This window comes from Panthera leo, chromosome B3 (genome assembly GCF_018350215.1).
Source record: "Panthera leo isolate Ple1 chromosome B3, P.leo_Ple1_pat1.1, whole genome shotgun sequence".
Lineage (NCBI taxonomy): Eukaryota > Metazoa > Chordata > Mammalia > Carnivora > Felidae > Panthera > Panthera leo.
Genome location: NC_056684.1, coordinates 35,858,879 through 35,868,709, shown reverse-complemented (window position 1 = coordinate 35,868,709; position 9,831 = coordinate 35,858,879). Strand labels below are relative to the sequence as shown.

At 55.2% G+C, this 9,831-nt stretch overlaps 1 non-coding gene across 1 annotated transcript; it reads left to right on the top strand.

The window, feature by feature from the left end:
* The first annotated feature begins 369 nt into the window (after nt 1–369).
* On the top strand, nt 370–442 carry TRNAK-CUU. The gene has a single exon. It is a non-coding gene; the product is annotated as a tRNA-Lys (tRNA).
* Nucleotides 443–9,831: the final 9,389 nt, after the last annotated feature.

Sequence of the window (9,831 nt, the reverse complement as noted above, 5' to 3'; positions counted from 1 at the left end):
GGTTGCAAGGTTCCCCAACCCCTCCCCCCACCTCCCCCCCCCCCCCCCCCCCCCGGCCTGCACCCCCCAGGTAGTCTCGACGGCCCCGCCTCTTGAGCTGCCAATCACATCCTCTCTCCTAGACAGAGGAGAGTAACTGAAAGAACATCAGTGGCAGTGGAATCGAAGGACTTGGCTTTGAACCCCGACTCAGCAGCTTAGCGGCTGCAAGACCTCAGGCCAGGGACTTAGCCTCGCTGAGCTCTGGTTTCCTCGTCTGTATAATGGGCCTGATGATACTTTCTTCAGAGGTGACAGGAAGGTGTGGGAAATGTTGGAATAGTGATGAGGCCCCCTTTGGAACTTGTTTACAGTACAGATTTCAGAGGGGCCTGGCTGGCTCAGTGGGTAGAGCGTGTGACTCTTGATCTCAGGGTCGTGAGTTCGAGCCCCATGTTGGGCGTGGAGCCTACTTAAAAAACGCCGCTTTCTTGGCATCACTACCAGAGTTTCCGATACAGTTGGTCTGGGGTGGAGCCCAGGAAGCTGCATTTTTAGATCGCTGGGCAGGTGATCGTGATGTACAGTGTGTATGTGATCCCGGTGTCCTGGGGCCTCACCATGTACCTGGGAGGGCACCACTTTGCACACACGCACTCTTGCCTCCAGCTTCTCGGGCAGGGCTACCAGCTAAGTTTCCCTGAGTACTTCTGAGACTCCCCCCAAAGTGCCCCATCACATTGCCATCACCACATCGTGCCTGCCCAGTTCTTTCTGTCCTGCCCCGTTCCCCACCCATCCGTGCCCTTCTCTCCCAAGGCTGCTCAAGTGGTCCTCCCAGTCTGTGATGAAGGCACTGTCCCCAGACGCGTCCAAAAGTGCCCATGACGCGGTGTCAGATGGGGGGCAGGTCCAGGGCAGAGAATCAGCCCCCGAGACTGCACGAAACGCTACAAAGTGCCTTATACTAAAAGCTCCTCAAGGCCTCCGGCCAGGACTGTTACTGGAGCGGAAAACAGTCCCAGGGCTGGGCAGGGGACGGATACCAGCCCTTCTGTGCCGGATGCTGAGGTCTGGACGTGGCAGACGTGGTTCTCCCCTCTTTCCCCCCTTTTGTACTCTTTTGTGTGGAGTACAAGCCCCAAAGTGCTGGCGGACTGGCAGGTAGCTCCGGGCAGGCTCCGGAGGCTGCTCCGTGGGCCGGTCTTTGCTCTTTCCTCCGCTCCATTCTTTGCCACCGGTGGTGCTGCCCGGGGATGCCTGAGGCTCTGACCTTCAGTACACCTCCTCGTGGCCACCACCCCTATGAGATCACACCCCCACAGTCATCCCGGGTTTGGCACCTGATCAGTCTTCCTCCTCCCAAAGGCCTGCCACCGTCCCAGGGGACATCGGGGGCCTCGTGAATGACACTGCTGTCACCCACGCGTCATATGCATCCCACACCTTTCAGATCCGATGGCCGTCACTGCCACTCCCTGCTAGTGCCATGCCCTCAGTTCCTCCCTGTTAGGGATTCCTGGTTCTGGATGATCGTCAGTGCCATTTGGGGAGCTTTAAAAACAAGATTCCCAGGTCCCAGAGATTCTAGAAATGAGACCCAGGAACCGGATTTGGCTTTCTGATGATCAGCCAGGGTGGGGACCCCTGGGACTTGTCATCCTCTCTTGAGGTTCCCTTTGGAATTCAACCCGACAGCAGCACCCCCCCCTCCGGCAACTCCACCACAACTGGTCACCTCCAGGCCGCCCCTGCCTCCCCCCATACCTGAGTTTCCTCCTCAAGTCACGGAGGCTTCCAACCCTCTCTTTTCCTCCTGTCCACCGGTGTCCTCCTGTCCAGGCAGCAGGAGCCACACTTTGACACTTGTGCCCATACCCCTGTCTCTTGTCCCTGTTGCCTCCCACTACTCCTGTCTGATAAAACCAGAGGTCTGCCTTCTTCACCCCGGACATGAGGTTGTCCCCGACACCGCCTGGCGTCACTGCCACGTGCCCATGCAGGAAATCCACACTCCCGGCAGGAAATCCACACTCCCGGCAGTCCACGGGGCACCTGGCCATCCTCTCGTGAGCTGGCGGCCCCGTCTCCCATCCCCTCCACAACCATTTCAAGCTTCCCCTGTTTCCTCCGCCCCCCTTCTCAGCACCCATCACCTTGTGCACCTGCTAAACGCTGAGCAAGACAGACAGGGCCCCTGCCTCCCCGAGGCGCGCAGCCTAACCTGGGAAACAGACAAGCAACCATCGCCAGGGCTCCTGAAGAAGGCCAAGTGCAATGCCTGACCTCCTGCCCCACAGGGAAAACGGGGCCCTTAAGTGGCCCCTGCACCGTCTGCACACCTGCGGTCCCCACAACCACCTGGTCTCTGCCCCTGTGCTTGCGGGCTGGGCGTCCCCTGTGCTCCGCCCCCCCCCCCCCCCCCCCCCCCCCCCCCCGCCCCGGACATTGGGACCAGCTCCCACACATTCAACCTCTTTTCTCTGTTGCCTCATCCCTTCCGGCTCCATCGCTTCCCTTTTATCATCAGTAATAGCATTAACTGTTCGCTGGGCTTCATGCAAGTAGGTCTTATTGACAGGATTGCTCACAAAGAACCAGCCGTAAAATAAAATGGCCTTTTGAAGGTGGGTGATGGCATGTCAGAGGGCAGAGAAACCGGGGACTGGGCGGGGCGCTTGCCAGGAGTTCTCTGTTTAGTCCTCCCGAGGACTTCCTGGGACAGGTGTTAATCACCCCATTTTGCCTTTGAAGAGGGAAGGTGGTTTGCCTGAGGTTTGCTTGTCAGAACGGATTCTGTGTGTTCTAAGTACAAAGGGTGTTAATTCAGAGAATTAGCACCTTCACAGCTGCTGGAAGGGTAGAGAGTGAGTGAAGGTCACGAAGTCATTGCTGAAGGTCACCCTGCAGGCTCCAGAATGGGTGGTTCCCTGAAACTCCCCTGGAAGCTGTGTGGAACCTCCTAGAAGGCTCATGGCTGTGAGCAGCGGCTGCAAATCTCCCATCTGCCGGGAGGGTCTGCTTCCAATTGCCTCTGGAGGAGAATGGACTCTTTCCTTAGCCTTCCAGATATCTCGTGAGTGTCTCCCGGGCAGAATCTAGCCTGGGACCCTGTGCAGAAGAGGAGCCTGAGAACCCCAGTTCCTGGACGAGTCTGTAGGACAGCAAGGTGGCAGGATGCCAAGGTGGACCGACAGACCAGTCCAGCATGGCTGTTGCTGGGCAAAGCTGGGGTCTGAACTCAGGTCTGCAGACCTTCCAACCCTCCGCTCCATTTCCCAAACCACACTGACTCTCATCACACTTCCTTATAAGGGACTTTTGTCCTTCCTGCCCCTGGCACTCTCTAGAATTGTCCGAAACCCCTTCAAGCATCAGTGGCCGTGGAGGGGACGAACTACAGACTACACATTTTAGGCACCTCCCTTCTGAAATAATACTTCTTGCTTCAGAATTAAATGCTTGGGGTGTCAGTTTCCATCCTGTGGTCTTTTTTGAATGTTTTATTTATTTTTGGAAGAGAGTGCTTGAGCGGGGGAGGGGCAGAGAGAGAGAGAGGGAGACAGAGGACCTGAATTGGGCTCGGCACTGAGAGCAGTGAGCGCAGTGCGGGGCTCAGACTCACAAACCTGGAGATCATGACCTGAGCTGAAGTCAGACGCTTAACTGACTGAGCCACCCAGGCGCCCCGATGACTAGACTTCTTTAGGCCAAGTGTGGCCTTAAGTAAGGTTCATTATGTAGGAATGGAGCTAAAGACTGTCCCTTCCACGACAGTTTTCCACGGTCCTCATCATCTTTTTTCTGAGTAGCTTTGGCTGGCGGGACTGGGGACACCTTGTTGACAAGGAGCAGTGCCCTGGTCTGGGTGGGGCTTCTGCAGAGAGTCTGAATCCACAGTTTTGTTCTATCTTCCTTCCCTAGTTCCTGCTAGTATTTGTGTGTGTGTGTGTGTGTGTGTGTGTGTGTGTGTGTGTATTCATTTAAGTGAGAGAGACAACACTGGGTCCTAAATTTTTCTCAGCAAATTGCAAATATTATGAGATGTATTAACACTCTGGGCCAAGACAAATGTAATTTTGGATTATTAAATCCACATGACAAATGAGTGCCTATTAATTTTTATTTATCTTGACTGAATTAACAGGAACTAGCAATGGAAAAGAAAAATAATTGTCTTTCTGCTTCTTTGTAGAGAACAGCGGATTTAGAGAGAGCCCTAAGAAACAGCAGCATAAAATCATAAAATGCTGGAACGTAGAGAAACCTTTCTTTGCCCCCATTTAACAAACACGTATGGATTATCTCTGAGGTCTTGGGGATTCAAAAGCCCACAAGAAACTGTTCCTGTCTTCAAGGGCTCAGAGTCTGGTAGGGGCACCGACACATCCCCACTCCCCTGCAACAGTGGGAACTTGGTCAAGGAATAAAGGTTGTACGAGGTTAGAGTGGGGTCTCGTGAACTCTTTTGAGATGGAGAGACAGCCAGGGAAGGCTTTCTGGAGGAAGTTATACCTGAGTTGGGTTTTGTTGTATGAATAGGAGTTTGGTCAAAAAAAAAAAAAAAAAGTTAGGGAAAGGCATTCCTGTCAGAAAGAAGGACAAGGGGGGAGCCTGGGTGGCTCCGTCGGTTAAGCGTCCGACTTCGGCTCAGGTCATGATCTCGCGGTTCGTGGGTTCGAGCCCCGCGTCGGGCTCTGTGCTGACAGCTCAGAGCCTGGAGCCTGCTTCGGATTCTGTGTCTCCCTCTCTCTCTCTCTCTCCGCCCCTCTCCTGCTCACGCTCTGTCTCTGTCTCTCAAAAATAAATAAATGTTAAGAAAATTAAAAGAAAAAGACAGAAGAACAAGGGCTTCTGAAACCAGCAGCCAGCAGTCTGAAGGAATACAGGGAAGGGAGGGGAGGCGGGAGAGAGACCTCTTTGGTGGTGCCGTGGAGGAAGCAAGCCCGGAAGCAGGAGACCCACATGAGGAGTCTGCAGCAGATGGGGGACAGAAGCCAGGCAGGGATGTGCGAAAGGAGAAGAGTTGATGGATTGTATTCGTTTCTTTTCGCTGCCGTAACCCCTGGCCACAGATTTAGTGGCTTCACGCGACACAAATTTATCTTACAGTTCTGGAGGCCAGAAGTCCAAAATCTGCTTCACTGGGCTTACATCAGGGTACTGGCAGGACTGCCTCCTTCCGGAGGCCCCAGGGACAATCTGTTTCCAGGCTGCCTTTTCTAGCTTCGAGAGGCTGCCTCGGTCCTTGGCTCGTGGCCCCTTCCTCCATCTTTAATACACATCGCACCAGTCTCTGCTTCTATCATTACTTCTCCTTCTGTCTGGCTCTGAGCCTCCTCCGTCCCTCTTATAAGGATGGTCGTGGAAGTCCAAGCCTCCCCCCTCCCGTCCCCCCGGCCCTGGGTAATCCAGGATACTCTCCCAACTCAAGGCCATTAACTTAATCACATCTGCAAACTCCCTTTACCATAGAAGTTACCACTCCCCAGTTCCAGGGACTGGGATGTGAACCTATCTGGAAGGCTGGTATTCAGGCCACCACACGGATGCCGGGGGCCCTGGGCAACACAGCCAGCCCAATCCAGGGACTGACGAGGGGGTGATGGGGAGGAAGGAATGTTGGGATAGCCCCCCTGGGCAACAAGGGGATGGTGGGGCTACCAGCTGAGAAAGGGAAAGAAAGAAGAGCCGGTTTGGAGAGCAGTGCGGGACGTGGCGGTGAACAGTGAGCTCTATTTTGAACACATCAAATGTGAGATGTCCAGTGGCCCACCATTTCTGGACCTTGGGGGAGAGGTCTGGGCGAGAAAGAAGTCTGAGCCACTAAGGTGTAGTTGCTAATTAAAATTAGGGGCATGGATAAAATAACTTGGGGAGAGTATATGAAAAGATCCTTGAATTTTACGGTACATCGGAATCACCTGGGGATAAACAAGGAATATTTTAGTATAAGTATGTCTCAAATATGGTGCACCTCTGTGCGTCTGACTTTTGTCTACCAGCCTTACCTTGGGCGCTGGTTAAAAGGCACATCTGTGGGCTCCATTTCCAGAGAGGCTGGTTCGTAGGTCTGGGGGCAAAGCCTGGGACTCGGGGTTTTGCGCAGTCAGACCCGTAGCATATGCTGCAAGGTGGGGGCGAGGTCAGTGCCCCAGCGTCCCAGCCTCAGGGAGCTCTGTAGGCTCAGTTCCTCAGAGGGGACCCTGACGGGTGGCTCTCAGTTGCCCACAGTGGGGACCTCTCAGTAAGTGCACAGGGACAGCTTTTCCCCGCCAGCCCTCGCCCCATCCTCACTTCCTGGGGTCACCTGCCAGTTATACTGTATGTACCTAGGTCCTTGTTCACACCCTGCTTCTTGGGGGGGACCCAAACCGACACTTTGGAGATGGCTGTTCCCACGGAACACGGGGAATGAGCTGACGGCAATGCGGGAGCAGGATATGTTGTCCCCAGTGAAGCCCAGAGGCTCCCTGATGTGCCTTTCCACATTGGTTGCATCCGTTCGAGGTCTTCTGTCATGACCCTGGTTCCCTGAGTCCCTTCTGCGGAACCACCTTCTGGGGCCCTTGACCCCTGGTGAGCCAGTTCCCTGGGGTCCGCTCTCCCGCCTGGCCAACACGCTAATGGGTGCCTGTGGCTCCCCTCCTCCCCTCCCCCCACAGTTTGTGCCTTTGAGAGCAGGCCTTCGATGTGTCAGAGGAGGAGGGAGTAGGCTCTTTTGAGCGCTGCCCTCTGTCCAGCTCTGCCATCGCATTTAATTTTCATATCCGCACCCTTATTCCCATCTTTCGGATGAGAAAACCGAGGCCCGGGAGAATTCAGTAACCTGCAGTGTTCCCCAGCTCGGGACGTGGTGGGGCCGGCCCTCGGATGTGGGTCTGCTGACCGTCTAGGCTCACTCAGGCCCTCGACAGGTATTTGAAGATGGTGCCCACGCCCAGCCACGCCTTTCCTTGCCCTGGTCGGGACCGTGATCCAGTTATCCAATTTTCTTTAGATAATTCTTCAAGGGGTGTGGCTCTTCGACCTCCCACCCCTTGGGGGACATTCTCGGTCTTCGTTCCTAGTGAATGTGGCCCCCAGGGCTGGAACCTTTCCAAATGAAGCCCGAGCCTTGTGCCCGTTACCTCTGCTGGCCTGAACCTCACGCCTGTGTCTCCGGTCCCAGGATCGCGTTCGCTTCTGAAGCAGTCACAGCTCTGTGTGGGCTCACGTGAAGCTCTGGGGCCACCTAAAGCCCCTGGGCCCTGTTCCCACGGGCTGCGGCCAGATCAAGATGCTCCTGGCGCGGTTAATCGTTCCGAACCCCAGGGCAGGCCTGGACATCTGTAACGACTGTGGTCTTCGCGATTTGGGCTGATATTACAACAGTGGGGATTGATTTCTTTACATCGCCGTTGTGAATTGGCAATTGACAGATTCAGATGTGTGTCTCAGATATCGGAGCAGATTGCTAGTTCCTTGAGGGCAGAGGATATGCTTTATTGCCCACAGGGCCCCGCACGAAGGTTTGCAGGCAGTAAGTGCTCCACGAGGATTCCTCGGCCCGACTGAGAGTCTGAGTTTCCACCGCTGCTTCTCTTAGCCCCAGCTCTAGCTGTGGTCGACGCCCCCTGGCCACAGCGCCGCCAGCAGCTGGCTCTGGTGCCCAGAACGCCCCCTATTAGAACCACTGCCATAGACCGGCTTCCTAGCGGCGTCACAAGCGACCAAGCAAGTAGGGGGTAGGGAAGAGATCTGGCCCCGGAGCCAAGAGATCCGGGTCTGAAGCCCAACCCCAGCGCGTGATCACGTGCCGCTTCCCCACCTGTACAACGGGACGCTACAAATAGATAGTATGTGCTGAGCCTGTGCCATAAACTGTGTGCTCAAAACCCCAGTGCATTAAGGATCGTTAATATCACCATGTTTTAGATTTAAAAAAAAAACAAAACAACCAAACAAACAGATTCAGAATGGTGAAGAAATTTGCTCAGGATCACGGGGGTGGAGAGTGGCAACGGAGACCACAGTCTGTCCCGCCCCCAGCCGTTAGGTGTGATACATCTATCACTTCAGAGATTATCGCGAGAGTGGATGAAAACTCAGGGGCGCCTGGCTGGCTCCGTCGATTAAGCGCCCGACTCTTGGTGTCGGCTCAGGTCGTGATCTCCACGGTTCAATGAGTTCGAGCCCCGCGTCGGGCTCCGCGCTGACAGCGTGGAGCCTGCTGGGGATTCTCTTTCTCTCCCTCTCTCTCTGCCTCTCCCCTGCTCATGCCTCTCTGTCAAAATAAATAACCTAAAATAAAAAAGAGTGGCTGAACGCTCAGAGCTAAAGTACCGCTTACCATGCCTGGCACGTGCGTTTGTTGGGAGGTGTTCAATCAGGGCCGGTTCTCTCCCCTTGCTGCTTCTTCCCGCTCACTTCCCCTGCGCTAGGACAAGAAGAACGTTCTGCCAGTTGGGACCCCTGGTAGCAATGTCTGCTCTTGGCAGAGGAAGACAGAGCCTAGCTGACAGGTGGCTGGGTTTGACCTCTTGTCTTGATTCGGGGAAGAAAGAGGGCACCACGGGAGACTTGGCTGGGAGCCCTTGGACCTTGGGGCAAAGGATTCACTCATGCACGGGGCTGTTGACCTCTCTCTCTCTCCCTTGGGTCCCACACACAATCCATCACCAAACTGTGTTGACTCTGCCCGAAATACCCCCGCATCCATCCGTTTCTGTCCATCTTCGTTGCCACCCCCTGTTCCTGCATTTCTTCCATGGACCTTGGCATTGGCCAAACAACCAGGAGTGTGGCATTTCCTGACCCCCTTGTCCATCCACACAGCACTCGGCGGCGTCTTTCTGATGTGGTGTGATCGTGTCCCAGTTCAGTTTGGGACTCCCCAGGGCCCGTCCATCTGCATAAGAAAAGATCCAGAGACACCTTCAGAAGTCCCTTAGCTACACTTGCCCACAACCTCTCAGGGGCCATCAAAGCCTCCCCCGGGCCTTTGCACATGCTTCCCCCCTGCCGCCCACTGCTTGGGAAAGCTTTTCCCACCTTCTCTGTCTAGCTAATTTTTTCTCTTCTTTGCAGTCTTAGCTTGTACATTTCCTCCTCTTGACAACTGTCCTTGACACCCTCATTCTTCCACCCTCACCCCCCCTTGATGGGATGAGTTCACTTATCCCACGTTGCCAGAGCCCCCGCCTCTTGTCTCAGCTCTTGGGCCTAGACGTGAGCCACCCACCGCAGCCTTTCTGGAGTCTTCCAAGTACTAGGCCCTCGGCTAGAAACCTGAGGGCAGAGGTAAGTGTGCCAGGTTCCTAGGCCTGGATGAGCTCACCACGAGAAGGAGGCAGGTCCAGGCCAGATGGGACAGTGTGGGGCCAAGGTAAGCCCAGGTGCTCTGGGAAGGAGCAGGGTGGGGTGGGTAGGCAGGTAACCCAGCCTGACGGGACAAGGGAGGGCTTCCTGGAGGAAGTGCTGAACTAGAGTTTTAAGGTCTCAGGAGGCATTCTGAGGCCAAAAAGGGAAGGAGGGAAGTGAATGCCCAGCTAGAGTCCCGGATGCGCAAAGCAGGCTGGGACCTGCAGGAGGGCTGAGCCAAGACTGGTGTGACCTTGCAGACAGCAGCCATGCTGGGTGAGCAGAAAGGGGGACCCATGGGGCCCCCCCCCCCCGTTTCTACAAGAGCACTATTGGGATGGAGTTTTCACCGAAACACACAGGAAGACTAGGTTTGGGGGCACAGTGGGGTGCAGAGGATTGATCAGGAGCCTGTTTGATTTGGGAATTTGGTGCATGTTACTGTGTGGAGATCCCTTGGTGGGAAGGGCACCGGAGGTGGGGAGAACGGCGCGGATAAAGGCCAAGAGG